Here is a 23,788-nt window from a genome sequence, read left to right as displayed (position 1 = left end):
TTGGCGGCCTCCAGGTGTCTTCCGAGTCGCATAATTTCCACTTTGACCTCCTCTCCTGGAATTTCATCAAAATCTTAAGGCATGCTTGAGATGCTTTCCCAAAGTTGTTCTTTATTTACAGAGAGCAAGGTGTGTGGCCGAATGGCTGCAAATGTTGACAGCACATTATCCATGGCCTTTGATCGAACATTCAGTTCTTGACTAAACTTATCTATACATTCAAACATTGATCTCCTCATTTCCTCTTGCAATGTCAATCCACTATCCCTAGCAAGCTCTCCAGGCTTTTTTTTCTTTATTCTTCCTCGTCTTTCCTTGGATATCCCTATTTCTTCACATACTTGACTTGCATATACGTACAATTGCTTTCTCACAATCTCATTGCGCTGATTTCTAAGGAACAATTTCAAACCTTTGATCTTACACAGCATTTCTCTAAGCGTATTCCGTCTGTTTGCAAATATTTTTGTGTGAGGTCCATTTCTTCAAATGTATCACACCAGAATGAGAGAAATGACAAAAATGAAAAATCACACACTGCTTTAGTAAACTTTCAGCTGATCCTCTTGTATCTACATTTTCTTTTTGGTCTGTCAATGTCTCCAAGGCTGTAATCAGCTTTTCAAATTGTCTCTTGAGTGGCTTTACAGCGACATAATGTACACTCCATCTAGTCTGAAAACGTTTTTTAACTGTCAGGTCCATATTTTCATTCAGTACTTCCCATCTGTGCGTTAAAAGTGCAAAGAAGCAATAAAGTCTCTCTACTGCTCCAAAGAATGTGACACATGTTGAACTAATTCCAAAAGAGTGTACTCCACAAAGATTTAAGGAATGATTAACACATGGTACAAACAAAGCCTTAGGATTTAATTCTTTTATTTTTTTCTGCACTCCACCATGAATACCAGCCATAGCTGCAGCACTATCATATCCTTGACTACGGCAATGTGTAATGTCTAGTCCATCATTCTCCAAACTACTTAGTATATCCTTTGTAAGATCACTTGCAGTTTTTCAGGCAACAGGAATGAATCCCAAAAGGGACTTTCTCACTTCAACAGAATCACCTTCAATATGAACATACCTAATAATTTTAGACATCTGATCAATTTTGGTAAAAAGAAAATGGGAGATTTCTTCCTCAAAAAATCACTGAATAATAATAATAATAATAATAATAATAATAGCATCAAGGAAATAGATACCCTAACCGACTTTAAGGATTGTATCTGGGGACATCAGGATGGAGTTTGGAATAGAAAAATGTGCCTTAGTCAACATACAAAAGGGCAAAGTAACAAGGACTGAAGGGATAAAGCTACCAGATGGGAACAACATCAAACACATAGATGAGACGGGATACAAATACCTGGGAATAATAGAAGGAGGGGATATAAAACACCAAGAGATGAAGGACACGATCAGGAAAGAATATGTGCAGAGACTCGAGGCGATACTCAAGTCAAAACTCAACGCCAGAAATATGATAAAAGCCACAAACACATGGGCAGTGCCAGTAATCAGATACAGCTCAGGAATAGTGGAATAGACGAAGGCAGAACTTCGCAGCAAAGACCAGAAAACGAGGAAACATATGACAATAATTTCCTTTTGATTTTGTCAATCAACGTCACGTCAGGTCTATTTGCACGTATCACCCTATCTGTTCTGATACCATAGTCCCAGAGGATCTTTGCCTGATCGTTTTCTATCACTCCAGGTTGGTGGTCGTACCACTTATTACTGCAAGGTAGCTGGTGTTTCTTGCCCAGGCTCCAGTGGAGGGCTTTTGCTACTGAATCATGCCTCTTTTTGTACTGGTTCTGTGCAAATGCCGAATATTCGCTTGCTATGTGGTTTATGGTTTAGTTTTTCGTATTGCACTTCCTATATATGGGAGAGATGTTATTTCCATCTATCGTTCTTTGAACATATTCTGGTTCTTAGGGCCTGATCTTGTGCCGCTGTTATCATTCCTTCAGTTTCCTTCTTGAGCTCTCCCGTAAGTAGCCATTGCCACATGTCATCGCTGGCTAGTTCTTTAGTCTGTCTCATGTATTGTCCGTGCATTGGTTTGTTGTACCATTCCTCTGTTCTGCTTGTCATTCTCCTGTCTCTGTATATTTCTGGGTCTTCGTCTACTTTTATCAGTCCTTCTTCCCATGCACTCTTGAGCCATTCGTCTTCAATGGTTTCCATATATATTGCCACAGTGCTCTGTTCTCTATGTTGACGCAGTCCTCTATGCTTAGTAGTCCCCTCCCTCCTTCCTTTCGTGTTATGCATAGTCTGTCCGTATTTGCTCTTGGGCGTAGTGCTTTGTGTATTGTCATATGTTTCCTCGTTTTCTGGTCTATGCTGCGAAATTCTGCCTTCGTCTATTCCACTATTCCTGAGTTGTATCTGATTACTGGCACTGCCCATGTGTTTATGGCTTTTATCATATTTCCGGCGTTCAGTTTTGCCTGTGCATTTTAACTGAACCTGCACAGTTTTTCTAGCCTGCACAGGCGGCTTGAGTAAAAATAGCTCATCTCAATCGATGAGCCTCAGGCCAAACGGCTGCGCATGTGCAGTGCAACGTCAACTTTTTTTTCTTCTTCTTCTTTTTTAGCTCAGTTCACTGTCTGTCCGCGGACAGATAACTTTTACTAATCAAGAACACTGTGTTGGGCTTTATTGAATTGAAAAGTGTTTATACCTAAATTGATGATATATTGGATTTACTTGTGTTTTTAATAACTGATACAGTTGTCAAATAAAATATGTCAAATGGCAGCATCATTCCTGAATGCATGTAAAATCCAAAGGCTATCATAACAGATTAAGCCTATTTGTTTATTTGTAGTCATATACCATATATGCGAGTCAGGTTTTCTGTGGAAATAAACATTCCTTGTGACAAAATAATGTAAAAACAAGAATAGGCCTATATGCGTCCATTCCTGATTATGTACTAAGTACGTAATTCATTTCTAAAATGAGAGCGAAATAATATTCTACTTTCTGATGAAACAAAATCAAACAATGTTGGACTATGTATGTTTATCCAATGCTTTCATTCCACGTCAGTTCGTTTTCAAATGAAATTAGACTAATCAACAGACTATGAACCATGGGGAGACAGTGAGTAAACTATGGGTTTTCACTCACTGTCACACGTCTTAAAATCTTTTCGTTCATTGTAACACGTTTTACAGTCAATCTTTTCATTCATTGTAACACGTCTTACAGTCAATGTTAAAATCAACGAGTAGGCCCATGCCCCGTCACTGTCTCAAAATACAAGAGTTTGCTGTATAGGCACTACAGACAGTGAATGGTACACGTCTGAGCACAAGCAAGACAACAAAATCGAATTCCAACTCAGAAGGAATCAGTTTTCTAAACACTCGAAAAACAAAGTCCCATTGTTTTTATTCCACGTCCAATTTTTAATAAATTTTCCAAACTTACTAGATTTTATGGAATGCAAATAAATATCTATTTTAAGCCAAAATACTTGAGAGTAAAATCCCTTGTATGGAAAAATACAGGGAATTCAAGGCCGCCGACAAATCGTTTTGCAAGCACTCGAAAATGAGAGGAATAGCAAAGGTTACCATCATATAAGTAAAGGTTGAAGCAAATGCTTCTATGTCAGCATGTGAAGATGTTTCAATACCCATAAGGAATATTATTATTATTATTATTATTATTAAAATTGTTCCACCAAACATCTGGGGTGATTATCTGCTCTCACTAGGTTGGGACGAAGGATTTGTCTTTATTTATATTTTGTCGAATGAAATTCAAAATTTTCAAAAACTTTATACTTGGATTAATTTCAAATGTTGAAGCTTCTGACCAAAATTTCGCAGATCGAATTATTTCCAAACATTGATGTTTGCTGCTGATTATGCTTTGAAGTAAATCCTGGTAGGGTTATAATACTAATTTGGTAAGTACATCTTACATAAATATCAAATTGATACAGCTTTTAATTTGAATAAAACTAAAGATAATCTTTCTTGGTTTTAATTTCTTACCTGAACATTATAACGTATCAAAGTCATGTACTTAAATTGTATCATCTTGGACGAAAAAATTATATTTTGCGATATAAAAAAAGGCGACTCAAAGATTTACTTTGCCATTTGGCTGGAATCCATAACTTTATCATAAGGAAGAGATCATCAAGTGACCTTCACCGAGGTTTGCCTCTTTTGTTTGTGAGGCGGGCCATACTGCACACTCTCTGCCGGCCGCCTAGCGGGAACATTCTCGATCCCTGCTTATCCTTGACTACACAACGATGCACTTTGGGCTTCCCGTTTTCTTCCATCACTATGGAAAGGACACAGAGAACACATGAACACTAGGCTGTTGGGAAAACACAAACACATGTGATCACGTGGGCACTTATATCACTCGACTGACCCTGGAAAAGATCTCACAAAAAATATAGGTTGTACGGGGTGGGAAGGACTCCCACCTACATAGAAACAGTGATTATTCTATGCACTATTCTCTTTGCTCCGAGAGAAGGATGCATAGGGGTAACATTCTAGTACGCCACTTTAGTCTTGCAACTCGGAAAACAACCAACGCAAACCACACAAAAACACCAATGCAAGATATGAATGTGAAGGCAAAAATTAGGTGTAGCAAATATGGCTAGACATGGGGAGTATGTATTCCCAATCACAAAGAACACAGAACAGCATCAAGGAAAACGAGAGATGACTTTGAAAACGAGTGATCAAAACGGAAGATGGCAGGGTAGGTTAATCCAGTTCACACCATGTGACCCACATATAGTCTTAGAATTTTAAGGGACGATTCAATGACAGCCAAAGATACGTAAGTATGGACTACTCCATCCATGGAAGCATAGGTTTGTATACATGTCGGAACAAATGCTAAATTAATTATGATTGTATGTGTAGTTGCATGCTAACTGTATGCATGAAATGCTTCCAAAAAGTTTAAACCTGAGTACTTACAATATCATTCTGTGTCTTTACTGAAACTTGCCTATGCTGCTCAGAGGAATTTTCTTTACTTTTCATTAGGTGAAAGCTACTCTTTGGACAACTACATGAACACCGTAACTGAAAACCTCAAGAAGAGAATCACAGATCCAGTTGACATACCAGGCATTCGAAAAGAATCTACATGCGGGGTAACTATTTCCTATGTCTTCTGTAACAAAGATTATGCAGGAACAAAGGTTCGAAGACCTCTGAAGTAACCTTAATAAACAATCAAGTTATGGCTTTGGAGGGATAATAACCTCATGGTGTGAACAGCATGCAGGATACAGGTCATTTTCGAAATTCTAATGCAAGCTGCTTGTCACAACAGCATCCAATTCAAATCGGACAGAGATAACGTAATATGTTTTGTCAACGGTGGTAGTGAGCCTTCCATGTTTCATATGTTTCTTATACCCAGCATAAGATAGCAAATTCCATTAATCTCCCTATAAAAAAATAATATCCCAAGGGTATCAGTAGCATTAAGTTATATTACTGGCAAATTCACATAGATATAAGGATGCAGGGTGGATACTAGGTTACAGCTTTTTACAAATTCTCAACTTTCCTATAGTTTCTGAGGTAGAAAAGATTAGAAGCAGCCACTCTGAACTCTGACTATGCATGTTTTCAGTGTGTGTGTGTTTTTTTTTTCCTTTTTTTATTACTATTTTTAAAGTAGTAGTTATAGCAACAGTGATTCCCTAAACTATTTAAATATATTTTTATTTCAACGAACCAGAAGGCTGGTTATGCCTATACGAATAGAGAAAAATCTGTAAAGTGTTCACTGGGAATTTTTAATCACAGAGTACTGAAACCACTGAACTGCAATGTACACGTATCCCTTCACAGTTATAAACATAGCACCGTGTACAGCAAAATTTGAGCGAGTTTATGGATTCCTTTCTGGGAAGAGTCTGTGCAGTGATATTTGGCCATATAAAACTACAAGGTCTCTCGACAATTTCTATGATGGGCACTGTGCAAAGCGGTGTTATGGGCATTTGGATTACTGGCATCATCCGTGCCATTACTGTGAGTACTGTTTTTATTATATATATATATATATATATATATATATATATATATATATATATATATATATATATATATATATATATATAGCCAGGTGGTCTAGGGTCACTGAACGTCGCTACTTCTTGTGTGTGGCAGTTCGAGCCCATGAGATGACTACCCACTTACACGTTATAATTCCCCTTAGATATATATATATATATATATATATATATATATATATATATATATATATATATATATATATATACAGAAAATATTTCCGAAGCAGAGCAACTGGATATTAAACGACATTTTTAGCTTAATGTTTTTGTATACATAAAATCAGGGTGATGTAATAAGAATGTATAAATGAATATAAATGAATGTACATATGTTCTTCCACATTTGCATTCAGAAAAAGGTAGTACATTTTCAATTCGGTGGTTTATCTTCAAAATATATACAGTATTTTGAGATTATATACTGATAAACTACAGTTACAGGTGTTTATGACATCCCTGAATACGTTAAAACTCTCGTGTGTGTGATTTTACTTTCAGGACACACATTGTAAGCACAAACGTCAATTCCGTTTTATGGAATTCACCCAAAAAAATAATTTTCATGTTGGAAGTTTTATTTTTACGAGAGACTGGTTTACTCTTACATTTGACTTTCCTCTTCAAAAGGAGAAAACTATATCATACTACCTACACTAGTAACACTTACTAGTCTTCAAAGCAATATGTAACCTAAGTGACACGAATATATTCATCAAGGTTGAATACTTTGATTTTTTAAAAATATTCTCTCAGCAAGCTTTCAGTTTTGAATTTAAAGACGAAGTATATTTTTTTTTTTTCAAATTAGCATCTCAATTGCTATATACTTTGCCATCACACAGTTGGACTGTGAAACAGCCTCCTAGAGGATGTCCTGCAGTTGGAACTTCTTCAGAAGTTCAAGCAAAAATGCAATGCATTGCTACCCTGATAGTACTATTCTTCTTGCATTTTAATACAGTTTAAACTATTTACCTATTTGCTAATTTCTTTTATTTTCTTTTTCAACAAATTAGAGTTTTTTTCTGTAGTTCCCTTTGCTTCCTCGTACGTCTTCCTAATGAACACCATAATATTCTTTGGAAACTTGCATGACACGTCAATGGCTCCTGTGGGCTTGTTCCATATGAATGGGTTTCATCTACTGAATAATCTTACTATAATGGGCATAATGTCTGTCTGTTCGTCTGTCACTCAATCACGGCTAAACGGCTGGTCCGACGGACATGAAACATGGCAGGGTTATAGTGGGGACCCCGAAGATGGTTTATAATAGGGTTTCCTCCTACCTCCCCCGCCCTCCCCTCAGGGATTCCCTGAAACGGAGCTGGGTCTGCCCGTGACACGGGGCTGGTTATGCCCGTAGACTTAGTTACTTTACGAATTTATCACACAATTTCTATATACATACGTTTGCTAATAATAATAATAATAATAATAATAATAATAATAATAATAATAATAATAATAATAATATCACATTACTTTAATGATTTATCACCAGGCTAAAAGTCTAGGGAAGCTGACGATAAAAGGAGGGAAAAGGAACAAGAAGTTCCCACTGACTTTGACAGCAGCCGTCAAGCAGGTTGATATAGATGCCATTGCCTCTATAGATAAGAATTCTTGTTCTGTGACTCGTACCTCGTCGTACCTGATAGTTTAGTGAGTGACCGAGGTTAATTCTTTGATGAATATGTGATAACACACCTCATTTGTGTCAATCTTCCTTTTAAGAGTAAGACGTCACAGAAATGTGCATCGACAACCTTTTTGCCAATCTTCCTTTAAAGAGTAGGATGTCTGTTATGACATAGAAATGTGCATCAACATAGTTTCCACTTCATATTGTTATGTTTTCTGATTTTATTCAACATAGCTTTCACTTCATTTTATCACGTTTTTTTTTTTTTTTTTATTCTGCCTTTTTCTGTTTACAGTGAAACAAATATTACGTTCAGCAGGACAGATTACAATGTTATTCTTGAAACCGCTCCTCTGATCGAAGAGAAAATAAAGAATTACATAAGGAACTATACCAGTACCTTGCAAACACTGCTCTATGACGTTATGAGGACGACCCCTTTGCCAGATGGCGTCAAGAATCAATTACAGTGCTACGGAACAACACCAGGAACAACACAGGAACAACACCAGCAGCAACAACAAAAGGAACAACACCAGCAGCAACAATAACAACAACAACAACAAAAGGAACAACAACATTAGGAACAACAACAACAACAAAAGGAACAACAACATTAGGAACAACAACAACAGCAACAACAACAACAAAAGCCACAACAGGACAAACAACATCAGGTCTGTAGGTCCGCGTTTGTGCGAAGGTGTCTAGTCTGGAAAATACGCTCCGGAATTCCGGAATTCCTTGTCTGAACGCTTCCATTAACGATATTGTTTATTCCGGAATTAACTGTTAATTTCCTGCCTTACTGCTTCGGCCCCGTAGTGCCATCAGTGCACCTCACGTGGCACACCATAGGCATATTAAGATTTTTTTTTGTAGCGTCCCTAGCTGCTCCCTCTTTCATTCCTTTTACTGTATCTCCATTCAAATTCTCTTTCTTCCATCTGACTATCCTCAACCAATCTTACAACTGTTTCATAGCACAACTGCTTTGAGGTTTTCCTCCTTTTACACCTTTGAATGGCACCAAGTATAAAAAATCTTAAGAGGCTTGAGATCATTTCTGCACAATAGGAGGAAGAACTGTCACAAAAAGCTACTATGTATTACTACTAATACTACGACTCAAGACAGCAAGTTTTTTATTTGGACCAAAAAGCATAAGAAATTCAAATTCCTTTCCTTTTCAGTTCCAGCTAACCCCTGCAATAACGCATAAGAAATTCAAATTCCTTTCCTTTTCAGTTCCAGCTAATCCCTGCAATAACTGCAATAAGACAATCATCGTCGACGAAACGAGCTTCCCAGTGGCTGACACGACCTACAAGTACTGGGCGTCGCCAAATTACCCTAATAATTACCCAGACGGCTGCTATTGTTGCCTTGACATTCAGGTAAACAAGAGTACCTGGAAAAGAGGGTGGGATTATCAGTCAAAGTTACGTGTAGAGTAATATTTTAAGTAGAGTTCGCTATACACCTTTCTGCAGAATAAAATTTTAAGTAGAGTGAAAAATAATAAAGATATGGCTGAACACAATTCCGAGGCTTTTCCCAAATAATACTTAGGTTCATATGCCGCGAATCCAACTGATTAGGAACGACTCACAATGAAGCGAAGACAATAACACATAACTAAATAAACCAACTACAGAGAAGTAGTGACAGCCAAAGAGATTGTACGAATGGAATCATGGCCAATATCAAAGGATATTAGGGGTACTGATGACTGATATACATCTGGAACAAGAACAGTGTTTTTTTTTTCTTTTTTTTTACTAAATAGGTAATATTCTGTTTTAACTGTAGACTGATATTTTTGGTGTTGGAATCTAAGTACACTATTTCAACTGAATTCCATCCAGTTTTAAACCATACTCAAGAGGTAATAAAAGAGCATTCTCTTCAGAATGAAGTATAAGGATACAAAAACTGTCCTTCGGTAAGGAGAAATCTGACTATCAATGGTAATTCTGAAAAAAAAAACTGCTGACACATCATAAATATATTCTTTTTGGCTAAAATATTCAGCTAAGCAAGATTGACTGATGGACTTATTTTCATGCCATAACTAGAAAGGTTTCTCTATCAGTACCAAGGAATTTGCAGTTGTTGTCAATTTCCAATGTCAGGCAGTCTCCGAGTTACAGCGCTGTAACCTGGACTTACAGCGCTGTTGCTATTTATTCCCATTATAATTATGATGATTCGAGTTAAGGCAACTATCAGCTTAGAGTGCCCTGCCGGGAACGGAAGCCCCGCTGTAACCCGGGGACTGACTGCATAGGACATCTGTAGACTATTTCCGTTGTTATTAAATGTCTCCTATTATCTGGATCTATTTAACTGTATTCTAATTTCATAACTATTTATTCTGCAGCTGATAAAGCTAGGTTTCGTCTTCATAATCTTCAACAGTGGAGATGCCATCCACTCGGTTGGAAACTGTGATTACGACAAATTGGATTTTTTCGGAGACTACTCGACTCTCATGTAAGAAATCTTCAGTCATTTTTGTTGGTTATGGGCATACAGCCTACGAATGACTCTCCACTGAACTGGGGCTCTGAAAGAAGTACACGTTTTCGGTCAAGGGTTACTCATTCAGAGAACATCCTAAAAATAATTTTTTTTTTTTACTTCTTTCCAATGAAAACCATCATATTCTTTGGAAACGAATTCAAGTCAGTAGCCCCTGTGGTGGGCTTGTTCCATACGAACAGGGTCCATCCTCTGAATAATAATAATAATAATAATAATATAATGATGATGATGATGATGATGATGATGATGATTTTAAGTTTACATAAACAGAAGAGTAGGGCTTCCAATATGCAAGACAAAAGGATTGTGACTTGCCAATTCTCAGCGGCGAGGAACAATACCTGTTATCAGTGACGATGAAGCGAACTAGAAGTGAACTACCCGTGTCTAAGACTTTACATGAAGTTAGGTAAACATAACAGAAAAAAATGTCATTGCACTTTTGCTATAATACATACTGTTTTTCTCTCTCCTTGGCAGCACGTTCTGTGGCAGTGACATTGGTGTCCAAACGAATTTCTTAATCAACGATAATCCCGAAGAGAACAAAGCCGGGTTGGTCTGCTTCACGTCAGACCCAGGCGATGGCAACACTGTGGCTAAAGGATTCAACATGACTATAATAAGTAAGTGTGGCTTTTTCTCGTGTTATACATTTAAAACCTGTTTGCTTACTCGGGGAGTAAGCATACAAACTACTTTGTTGGTGTCCTTATTCTTGTTGCGGGGTAGGAAAGCACTATGGAAGAGCCTTAAAATGGCTGAAAAGGGTGTTTTGCATTGAGTTGAAGAAACAGGAAGCACTGGTTAGGAGAGGGTTGACGAGAGTAAGATGGAAGAACCTATGAACATTGGGACACTAAAAGGAATGAAAAGGGTTGCGGCTAGGGGCCTAAAGAAGAGACGCTGCTAAAAGGAACTTTAAGCAATGCCTAAAGTGGCGTAGGAAACTGACAAGACTTTCAAAGTTGATGTATTTGGTGGTTTATCCATTTTCAAACGTGTCTCCCGAGATGCTAACAAATGTATACCATCTTGTATCTTGCAGTCCAAACCTTCGTCAAACGAGACTCCATGGAACGCGCCCTCCACGACAGATTCACTTCGAAGGGACTCGGCTTGGGCCAGATTCTCCCCTCTGACGGCGACAAGAAGGACAACTAATCGAACACCATTTGGGATCAGGACTAGACTGGAGGTCCTTCCCACGCAAGAGGAGATCCTAGATTAGTTATGACTTTCTACTTTTTATCTCTTTCTTTCTCCTCTCTATATCTTTCTTTCTTCTCTTCCTCTCCTTCCACTTCTTCCTCTTCTTCTTCTTCTTCTTGATTATTCTTGACGCATTTTGCAGCGTCGCGTCGTGACGTCGAGAGATTCCTGTTGGTATGTAAGACTTCTGAAAAAACGCTTGACGGCAACATCACTATTAATTCTTTTCTATAATTTATTGCAACACACACCTGACACACATCTACGAACACACATCATGCAAAATAACGAACGTGGACATAATTCCAAATCCCGCAAGGAGACATAATTATAATTATGAAGATGTAATGCCTCTCATCCACTTGGGTTGAGTGGAAGGTGTGAGGGCTGCGGATGGCATTAAAATAAAGCTGAGGATATTGTTACAATATACGAAGCACTAGTAGCTCTTCTTCTTCTTCACCTCCACCTCCACCTTCACCACAACTCCTCCTCCTCCTCCTCCTCCCCTTCTTTCTATTCTTCTTCAACTTAAGATTTTGGGAGATCCTAAAACCTGCCACTAACGTTCAGTTATGCCTATGGAGTTATAACTGAACCTGCACAGTTTTTCTAGCCTGCGCAGGCGGCCTAAGAAAAAATAGCTCATCTCAATCAATGAGCCTCAGGCCAAACGGCTGCGCATGCGCACTGCAATGTTAATGAGCCGGAGGCAACTTTTTTTTTTTTTTTTTTTAAGCTCAGTTTACTCTGTCTGCAAACGATGACATGTACTAATCAAGAACACTGAGTTAGGCTTTATTGAATTGAAAAGTGTGTGTATTTAAATTGATGATATATTGGATTTACTTGTGTTTTTAATAACTGATATGGTTGTCAAATAAAATATTGTGTAAAGTGGCAGCATCATTCCTGAATGTCTTGTAGATTTCATCGAAACCTTCTATATGAGTGAGACTTTGCTCTGGCATGCAAACTCCAAAGGCTCTCGTAACAGGTCAAGCCTATTTATGTTTATTCGTGGTTATATACCATATATGCCAGTCAGGTTTTCAGTGAGAATAAATATTCATTGTGACAAAATAATGTAAAACAAAAATAGGCCCATATGCGTCCATTCATGATTATGCACCATGTACACCCAGTTACAAAAGCGGTGTCGCCCCGCCAGGCCTGGCTCGGTGAGATCATGCCCTTCTTACCCTGAAAGTGGCCCACGTTCAAACAACCAGTACATAGTTAGATTGGTTCGAAAGGGAGGAGGAGAGAAATTACGGTAATCACGCAAAGAAATGCAATTTAATTATTGAATGAATGAGTATATGGAGAAGAGATGAGAGAGAGAGAGAGAGAGAGAGAGAGAGAGAGAGTTTTTATTCCTGGTTAGTTATTAATCTGACGGATATACTTGAGACCTTTTGCTTTAAGAAAAATGTTATCATATTTTTTTGGCAAATAAATATTATGAAATCTTATCACATCGTATTGTTTTTAATCGTTATCACATTTTCTATATAAGAATGCCAAATATTGTTGGAACTGACTATTCATATTAATATTATTCAGACGAAAATATCCTTCTTAATTATCCTATAAGCCGCTCTCTCTCTCTCTCTCTCTCTCTCTCTCTCTCTCTCTCTCTCTCTCTCTCTCATTCTGTCCTCCGTTTTATATCGCCTGGATTGACTATTTAAATAACGGTAGATGTTTGATATGTTATTTGGATGTGGCCAAGGATCACAAAACCGTAAATGGCCACTCTACCAACTTGTGCTAGGCTGTATCTATTTTTGCCCTAGATTGACTGAATTATAATTACCAGTATTACCAATAATATACGAATTTGGTCACCAAGACGTTACACCAGGTTTTGTAGCCGTGGGTTGTATAATTATCAAAGCATCAATTTTGCAAGGATATTATTTTATTAATTAATGTATGCTAAGAACACATTACTGGATATGGTAATCTAGTACTACAGGATTTGTATTTATGGCAAAACTTAGTTGAGTTACCAGTATTTGAGTGTGATGGGCCACTTGGCTCCACCCCTCACAACCATCTAGGCTACTTATAGAAAGTATTTCAATTTGCTGTATTTCTTATATCATAGTATATTTTATTATATTATTTCCGAAACTCTTTGTGAAAATAAATTATGTGAAATGAAATGCAGTAAAATGTGTGCATCGGAGCATTATATATAATTATGGTGGGGTAAAAGTATGTAGGTTTTTGCCAAACCGTATACTATTAACATAATATTTAGTGTCTCAAATTCTTTGGTGATAGTCTTTAGACCTGGGCAGATTGGTCACGTCTTAGCTAACCACCCCCCCCTTTACCGCCAAATCCCCAATCCCAAACCCCAACCCCACCTCCGGCTCACGCTTGTTCACTCACTCTGCCTTATTCGTGGCTTCTGCGGCTAATGTCGACACACCTTGTTGGTGTTCCCCCCCTCTAAAGCCCCGTCCACACGGTCGAATTTTGCCCGACAGACTTTGTTCGATGTGACGTCAGAAGCAGGAAAAGTCAGAACCTCACCGCAGTTTCTTCCGCTGCTGACGTCACTTCGAACAGAGTCTGTCGGGCAAAGTTCGACCGTCTGGACGAGGCTTAAGCTATTCAAGAAACCCACCACTTTCGATATCTCCTGTTCATTAGTCTTTTACCTAGCCATATTTTTTATTTTTTGTAATGAAATATTGTAAACATGTGGAAAATAAATGGCGTATGAAATACTGTCATCTGAGTATTATTTTACCTTCCAAAACATCCATCAGAACAATCTCATAATAACTGTAATAAGACATTGAAATCCCGAACAGAGGAGGTGCGAGGATAGAAGGTATTTATAACAAGGTTGGGGTGAAGGTGATGGGGGAGGGGGGGGGGGGACAGGTGATACTGGGTGGCGTTAATTTAAGTCACCATCTCATGTGAATTTCAGTCCTTTTAACATTCATAACATTGACAAGTATTTTTCTTTTGTTATAACGATCACAGTTTCGGAATTCGCCATCATATGACACTGTAGATGCAATAAAAAATAAATATCTAATGGCCACGACCCACGATAAATATTTCATGTTAGTCTATATATATCTATACATATCAACAAAACCTTACCTAAGAATCTTTACAATATTTTTATGACAGATTTCTGTGGAATGGAATATGAGACTTAGGCCAAAGGCCAACTTCTGGGGCTCATGAGGTAATTCAGCTTTGAAATGGAAATTGAGAGTAAAAATGTTTTAAAGGTGTAGAAGAGGAGAAAAACCTCAAAGCAGTTGCATTATGAAACAATTGTTAGGAGAGGGTGGAAAGTAAGATGGAAGAGAGAGATTATGAGCGGAGGTACAGTAAAAGGAATTAAAGGGGTTGCAGCTGGGGGCCAAAGGGATGCTGCAAAGAACTTTTGTGTTTACTTTGTGATCTCCTTAAGTACATCTCTCTAGAATTAACAAATTGGTACTGGTTAATTGTTAGTTTTCATAATGAGCATCCATGCATTAATTTGGCTAAATAATTCCGCAAAGATCTTGGCATTTGTTGTTTTGTAGAAAGTAAAGTTGAAGAGGGCATTACCTAAGGTTCTTTACGGCGTCCCTGTGGCCCCTAGCTACAACCCCTTCCATTCCTTTTACTGTACCTCCGTTCATATACTCTTTCTTCTATCTTACTGTCCATCCTTTCCTTACAGTTGCTTCATACTGCAGCCATGAGGTTTTTCCTCCCTATTACACTTTTCAAACCTTGTTCTTTCAATATCTCTTTCAGAACCGAATGACCTCATAGGTCCCAGCTCCTGCCCTTTGGCATGAATTTTTTATGTTCCATTTTGTGAGTTACTTAATAGTTAGCTTGTCATTTTTTATCAATGTATCTCGTGTTGAATTTTCATGCGGCCATACGACGTGATAGTTCTGTCTCTCCCTGTGGTAATGAATGAGAGTTTGGAGTTCTAATTATAATCATCGCTGTCTCTGTTGAATGTAATTTATTAACTTAGCAACGAAAAGTAAACTGGGGAGATGTTTGCAAGGGATGCAGTAAGTAGCATCAACGAGTACCATGACACCTTGCATCTCCTTTACTTTGTAATTAAAAGAAAGGAACTTTTCTTTTTAAGAAAGCACTTTTGCTGGAAGTAACTATAATCTTTTTCCTCCATCCACACCTTTCTGAGGTACTCTCTCATTCTTCCACCCACACTTCTTAGAAGTACTTTCTCTCTCTCTCTCTCTCTCTCTCTCTCTCTCTCTCTCTCTCTCTCTTCTCTCTCTCTCTCTCATCTCTCCTCTCTCTCTCTCTCTCTCTCTAAGGCAACACAAAGAAAGAAGCTTACAAGGATAAAAATAATGAATTCAAGAGAGCTGTTGGCAGAAGAGTGATAGCAGCCAGAAAACACGAATGTCCCCCAACCCCCCAATAGGAATCAAGACAACGAATAGATTTGCGGTGCTCTCCTGAAACAAGAGAGGAAACTATCTTAATTGGAGACACGTTAGTAAAAGATCAGGGTTAACTTTTATGGCCAAAAATATCAGTAAGAGAAAAGTTAATTTTTACCCAGGTGCAGGAGCAAAGAAGATAGCCGATGGCAGTGAAAAAAATAAAGGTAAATAATAGAAAAAGTTTTAGTCATATGGGTGCAGGGAGGGTGAAATGGGGGGGGGGGCTTGTTTTTTCTAAAAGATGGAAGAAAACTGGCCTGACAAAAGGTCTTGTAGCCAACCTGACGAAATGGTATAGAGAACATCCGTGAGAAAACTGATAAGGGCATTCTTATATAGGACATCTGCCCAAACCAATGTAAGCCACTATTCCCTTAGCAAGCGGCATTGGAATCAGTGACAGACTGGGAGTTAATATAATGTTATTTCAGTAGGAAATTAAAATTTTGTCATCAGGAAGAAACTTCCTCAGCCTATGAACAATACCCTAACTTAAATGAGGATTGCTATAAACTGATAAGGCCAAGGAAAATCACCAAAAACTGAAGAGCGTTATCCACTTTTGGACCGGAAATGGGTATGGGAGAGCATAAACAAACCTTTCATTAGTGGGCACAGATTTCCGTGTCGAAAATGATGATAATGGTTGCAGGTCCACAATAATATAGCATGTGAGTATATGGTCTTTAATGGATATTAAAAGTTTTCGAACCTCGTACTAGGTTTGCTTGACTGAAGATGAACCTAGTACAAGGTTGGAAAGCTTTTAATATCCATTAAAGACCATAATACTCACATGCTTATATTATTGTGGACCTGCAACCAAACCTTTCATTGGTATCGTGGAAGGTTAATTTGTCTTTGAATATGCACACGGAACCTTGATTAAAATTGTTAGATATCAGAAAACAGTGATAAATGCAATCATTGTGAGGAGGTTGAATACACATTGCATAATATTTTATTTTTGTAGGCATGTAAAAACAACATTGAAGTATGTGACAATTTTCTGAAAATAATAATGCTCTGTTTCAATTATAGGACGAAAAAGGATTATAATAGCGCCACTGTATTAATTGTACTGTACTATTTATATGCTGTTTGGGTCAGTAAAAAGAAACATGACACAAAAGAGGAAACAGGCCTTGTTAAGAGCAAGTTGTTACGATAGGTGGGTATTAAAAAAACAATGACAAAGAAGAAATAGGTAACACTTTCACAAGAGACTTCATTAGTTACTGTTTTTGAGTAGCCGGTACAAATTTTTAAGTTATAGTACAGTTATTACGGCGTTCAAGAAAAAATGATTCAAAGCCTAGTGTTCCGCACATACTTAAATATGCAATGTAAATACGTGCATGAAATAAATTTAATTATAAAACTTGCACTTTATGTATTTTGTTTTTATAATTAAAAAAAAACAAAAAAATGAACCATCATAGTATTCTTTGGAAGCTTGAATTTCAGTCAGTGTCATGCCCCCCGTGGGATTATTCCACATGAATAGGGTTCCACTTCTGAATAATAATAATAATAATAATAATAATAATAATAATAATAATAATAAGAATAATTAATAATAATCAATAATATAATAATAATAATAATCATGTCATCATCATCATCAATCACTATGGTAAATAACCCGGAATCGTATGAAGGTGAAATTCGGCGTGAATTAACTTTAAAAAAATTAAAATTGACAAAAAAAGAGAAACAAAAGAGAGGGGGACTTAGAGTATGGATAAGGTTGCGGTTAAAATTCTGGACTTGGGAAAGTAAACATACGAATCCGAGGGATTCCATCGGACGACAAGACCTGGATCCTTCTTAAGATCCTTCAGAAGGACTCACAGCAGCAGCAGCCGCTGCTGCGGCGGGTCTCCAGAGCAGCCAGAGACTTCAACAAAAAATGAAGAAAAAGGAGCACAAGAAATCCTTCGTAGCAGAGACAGGAAACGGAGGCGCTCTTCGGAGCCTCCGGATCCCGAATCCTGTGTCGTGGCAGTTTTAAAATCAAGGCATAGAGGAAGCAGATGTCAAGGTTAACATTAATCACTATGTTTCAGCTATACAGCAGTTTACTTGTGGTATTAGGAGTTGTGGCAGGCGACTTGACCGCTTGGACTATTAATGATTTGTTTGATTTCCTCTGTTATCAAGGAGCGACGGCAGTTTACGAGTACATGATACTCTGGTGCTGCTGTTGACTCTTTTGAACCGGAAATCGTTGACTCTTTTGAACCGAAAATTGTTGCAGAACCTAACAGCCTTGATGACACCAGCCTTTGCCTTTGCCATCTTCGGATTGGCCTTGTGGCAGGCTTGGCTTTTGCTGTTTGCTGGAAATTCGGAAATTATGGACGCAAAGTTCATGATTTGGGTGAAGATCTCGAAACTGATGACTTTAAACCGGACTACAATCTACAGATGGGACGACCTGGAGGAAGACGACAGCGAGGATGAATGAACAAGAAACAGCGAGGACGACCTGGAAGAAGACAACAGCGAGGATGACCTGGGAACAAGAAGACAGCTATGACTACCTGGAATTCGAAGACAGTGAGGACGACCTGGAAGGAGACAACAGCGAGGATGAACAGCCGAGGATGGACTGGAAGCAGAACAGCGAGGACTACCTGGAATTAGAAGACAGTGAGGACGACCTGGAAATAGATATAGATGAAGTGTCTAGACTAGAAAATCGTCTAGAACTTGAAGACCTGGAATATAGTGACAATGACCTGAAAATGGATAAGTGCGAATCGTCTAGACTGGAAGATCTTTTAGAACAGGAAGAACCGGAAGAAATGATAAAATGTGAAGATACTGAAGATGAACTGGAAAGCGAAATGACCGAAGTATCTCGGCCAGAGGAGAGCTCAGAACTGGATGGAACTGCGACAGGTACTGAAGATGGTCCAGAAACTGTTGAAAACCCGAACAGCTTGATGACGCCAGCCTTTGCCTTTGCCATTCCCGTTTTGGCCTTGTTGGCAGGCTTGGCCTTTGCTGTGTGCTGGAATGACAACAGTCATGGAAAACCATCTTCAGGAACTGGAAGACCATCTGGAAAGCGAAAGGGCCGAAGAATCTAGGCTGGAAGAGACCAATTGAGAACTGGATCTAGAAAAGCACAGAGATTGACAGAAGAACTGGAAGGAAGAGTCGGGTTCGAGGTTGCTGAGATGAAATGGAACGTCTATGGAAGGAGGCGAAGGAGGAGATTGAGCTTGGGCTCAAGAATCAAATGGCAGAAAGGACCTCTTGCTAAGAAAGAATGCTGACCATGAAGCAGTTTTGAAGAGTGAAATTGCAAAGTTGCATCATCAAAATGAAGAAGTCATGGCTGAACACCAGCACTTGGAAGATGACCTAAAACGGGCTGTATACGAAGGAGAGAGGATGGAGAAATTAAATAACGATCTTATGGAGGAATTAGAGTTTCTGGAGAAGAAATGCGAGGAGGAAAGGATAATAGCAAGTTTCATCCGAGGAGAACTAGAGCTGAAGGAAGAGGAAAATAGACTCAAAGCTGAGATCATCGAAGCAGAACTACAAGTGATGAAGAACTGGGTCTCAGAATTAGGAGGCACGAATGCGAGATTGGCTGAAGAGTTAGAAGAAGTGGAAATGGAAGTGACTTCAGTGAAGAAGGAGCTAGGAATGAGAAGAGAAGACCCAAATTTTGACTGAAGAAGTCCAGGTCATGAGGAAGTGGGTCACAGAGTTAGGAGTGGGGAAAATTCCAGGCTCCCAGGCAGAGGCAGACGAAACTGCCAGGAAATAACTTCACTGAAGAAATCATTCGTGAAGGAGAAAGAGCAAAACAGCTTTTACAGGATGCTCTCCATTATAGGAGGGAGATTGAAAGCTTGTTTGAGGCAGAACAGAAGAGAAGGAAGGAGATGGAGAATTCCCTCAGAGTCTTAAAAGAAGAGCTCGACAACAGGGACCTCCAAATAGAAAGATTGTTAAATGAGGGAACAAAGAAAATTAATATCTGAAAAAGAGGACTTAGAAGAGAAGCTAGACATCGCTCTTAATCACGGGAATGAACTGAACAGCTTGCTGGAGGAAGCAGATGAGAAGGCCAAAATTGCTAATGAATTAGAGGAAGAGGTCAGAAGGAGACCCAAATACGCCATTTGTTAGGCCAAGGAGAAAGACTCAAGGAAGAACTGTCAGCACTGGAAAAAGAATGTGAAAGGTTGACAGAAAAGTGTAGGATACAGGAGGAACATGAGGTGAGGCAAGAACAACGTTTCAGGGAGTGTCTAAGGAGACAGGAAGAGGCTTTGAGGCAACAGGATAAATACCTGTTGATGACACTTCTCCATGGGACAGCTCAGAGGAATTTCCACCTGCAAACACATTACACAGGATGGAAATGAAGTTGTGGATGAAACCAGGGAAATGGAGAAGGAAGATGAAGGACAAGAAGAGGACCTGTCTGACTCTTGCAAATGAAGGACCCACCCGCACAGGAACTACTGTGAAGCCCAACGTGAGAGGACCAACTACGGGCGGCAGTGGGAGGAGGTCCTAACTCAGAACTTTGAAGGATCTCGTGCATGGAGATGAGAGAATGGCAGAAGCGATGAACGGATGTCCAACTCAGACTTTGAATGGATCCGTGCATGGAGATGAGAGAATGGCAGAAGCGACGAAACAGAGGTCCTAATAAGCACTGTGGAGTTTACAGTTGAGCCTCCAGATCAAAAAGAGTTGAGTTGATCAGCGGAACTGGGCACAGAAGATGTCTCGGTGGCCAAGTCCGAGGCACCAGTTCCGAGGAGGCAGGCGAAAAGAGGCAAATCTTGATGCCTTCGCCTTCTACAGCAGGAGGGGAGGTGATCCCGTGACTCCCCCTAAAAAAAGGTCAAACAAAAGGGCCAACGTGAGCGAGTCACAGACTGGCCCGGCGACCGTGAGGCTGAGAGCACATCTTCAGCAGCGTGAGAGGGACTTCCCCCACACCTTCGCAACCACCCCCCAGGGCCTCCCCCCAGGCCCATCCCCCACCCTCCGAAGGTGTTCACGGTGGTTCCTCTTATGCTGCTTTGGGTGTGGTTTTAGCCCCACAGTCATCAGGCCATTCTGCGGCTCGATCGTGTTGGCCCTTTTGCCTCAGTCAGGAGGAGCTCTGCAACTGAGCTTGATTGAATGACCCGATTCATTTTCCTGCTGTGGAAAACCCACATTTTAACCTAGCCTCTGAGGGTGGGTGGGCAAGCCACCCATCCCAGAGCCGGTCCCAAGCCCGGAAAAATAGGGAGGGTTGGAATCATCCATAAAATGTCTGCTAAAGAGAGAGAGAGAGAGAGAGAGAGAGAGAGAGAGAGAGAGAGAGAGAGAGAGAGAGAGAGAGACCTGTAGAAGAAAAATCTCTCTTTAAAATCAGGAGATACGTTTCATATATTAACTTAGTTAAATGCTACACTTACACCAACTACCAACTGTAGAATTAGGCCCAAAATCTACAGTGCCACGGACCTAGCACTCACTTTCTATTCCTTGGAATTTATTTGATGTGTTATTTAAGAATAATTTCCAGAGAATAGAAGGTGAATGCTAGGTGCATGGCACTGTAGACTGGGCCTAATTCTACAGTTGCTGTAAGTGTAGCATTTAACTAAATTTATATATTAAACTTATCTCCTACTTTTCAAGAGAGATTTTTCTTCTACTGGTTTTACTTTACAAATCTCTCTCTCTCTCTCTCTCATTCTCTCTCTCCTCCTCAGCCTCTCCGTTCTCCTCTCTCTCTCTCTCTCTTTTTGATATGTCTCATTTCTCTCTCCTCACCTTTTCCTCTAAATATGGAGGTGTTCAGATCCATTGCCACTATGAAATACTTGTCAGATAGTCAATTCTTGGGTATAATAAAATTATTAGCTAAAGGTGAGTTTACACTAGGGTTCACCCCACGCTGCAGGCGAAAGACTCATCACCAACTCATCAAGAGTCACGCCACACCACTGAGTCACCCTAATGAGTAGTCCAGTAGGCGGGGCTAACAAGAATTTGGAAGGAGTTGGTGATGAGTCTTTCACATGCAGCGTGGGGTGAAGTCTAGTGTAAACTCACCTTTAGCTAATAATTTTATTATACCCAAGAATTGACTATCTGACATGTATTTCATAGTGGCAACGGATCTGAACACCTCCATATTTAGAGGAAAAGGTGAGGAGGGAGAAATGAGACACATCAAAGAAAAGAGAGAGAGAGAGAGAGAGAGAGAGAGAGAGAGAGAGAGAGAGAGAGAGAGAGAGAGAGAATTTGAAAAGTAAAACCAGTAGAAGAAAAATCTCTCTTTAAAACTAGGAGATAAGTTTAATATATAAATTTAGTTAAATGCTACACTTACAGCAACTGTAGAATTAGGCCCAGTCTATAAGTGCACCTAGGCATCCACCTTTTATTACTCTGGAAATTATTCTTAAATAACGTATCAAATAATTTCAAGGAATAGAAAGTGAATGGTAGGTCCGTGGCACTGTAGACTTTGGGCCTAATTCTACAGTTGCTGTAAGTGTATCATTTAACTAAATTTATATATTAAACTTATCTCCTACTTTTAAAGAGAGATTTTTTTTCTACTGGTTTTACTTTACAAATCTCTCTCTCTCTCTCTCTTTTTCTCTCGTTTCTTTAATGTGTCTCATTTCTCTCTCCTCACCTTTTCCTCTAAATATGGAGGTGTTCAGATCCATTGCCACTACTAAATACATGTCAGATGGTCAATTCTTGGGTATAGTAAAATTATTAGCTAAAGGTGAGTTTACACTAGGCTTCATCCCACGCTGCTTGTGTAAGACTCATCACCAATTCCTCCCAAATTCTTGTTAGCCCTGCCTACTGGACTGCTCATCAAGAGTCACGCCACACCACTAAGTCACCCCAGTAGGCGGGGCTAACAGGAATTTGGGAGGAGTTGGTGATGAGTCCTACACATGCAGTGTGCAGTGATGCCTAGTGTAAACTCACCCTTAGACTGGTCTAAAGACTTTGATATGGTTAATATGGATTTTGTTTTTAAAGTAATGAAGAAATTTGGTTTACCAGATGAATTTGTGGATCTATTTCGAGTTTTGTATAATGATTGTAAAAGTCATAATTTTGTAAATGGGTTTATTGGTTCCCCCTTTTGTATTAAAAGAAAAGATGATGATGGTGATGAGAGAGAGAGAGAGAGAGAGAGAGAGAGAGAGAGAGAGAGAGAGAGAATGATGAAACTTTCTGTGGTTTTAATCAGCAACTTTTTAAATCGTTTTTGGAACTTGCTGTGCAAGATGCCACCTTTATTTTTAATGGGCAGCTCTTTCTGTAGGCAGAGGGGGTTGCCATGGGTTCTCCTTTGAGACCGTTGTTTGCCAATTTATTTTATGGGACATTTGGAGGAGAATTTTCTTAATGATTGTCCTGGGAATTTTAAGCCACTTTTTTATGGAAGATATATTGACAATACTTTTTGCCTTATTTGAATTTTCGTGGCAATGCCAGCTTTTTTTAGATTATGTAAATGAAGCCCATCCTAACATTAAATTTACGTTAGAAAATGAGAAGGATGACACCCTGGCCTTCTTGGATATAAAAATAACTGGAGATGACCACCTTTTCAACACAAGTGTTTTTTAGAAAGAGTACCTTCACTGGGCTCGGGAACAACTTTTTTTAGCTGGTGTTTCCGTAATTTCAAGATTAATGCTATATCTACTTTGGTTTTTAGGGCCCTTCGGTACACATCTGATTGGCTCTCCTTCCATCTTCAAGTCGAGTTTCTTTTAGAATATTTTGTAAAGAACTCATTTCCCA

At 39.1% G+C, this 23,788-nt stretch overlaps 1 long non-coding RNA gene across 1 annotated transcript; it reads left to right on the top strand.

The window, feature by feature from the left end:
• The first annotated feature begins 5,703 nt into the window (after positions 1-5,703).
• LOC135212869 (uncharacterized) lies at positions 5,704-9,139 on the top strand. Its single transcript, XR_010314003.1, has 4 exons — positions 5,704-6,059; positions 7,608-7,768; positions 8,044-8,425; positions 8,997-9,139. It is a non-coding gene; the product is annotated as an uncharacterized LOC135212869 (long non-coding RNA).
• The last annotated feature ends 14,649 nt before the right edge of the window (positions 9,140-23,788 follow it).

Source organism: Macrobrachium nipponense, chromosome 41 (assembly GCF_015104395.2).
Source record: "Macrobrachium nipponense isolate FS-2020 chromosome 41, ASM1510439v2, whole genome shotgun sequence".
NCBI classification, from domain to species: Eukaryota; Metazoa; Arthropoda; class Malacostraca; order Decapoda; family Palaemonidae; genus Macrobrachium; species Macrobrachium nipponense.
Note: the sequence above shows the minus strand (reverse complement) of the source record. Positions and strands in the feature narration are given on the sequence as shown.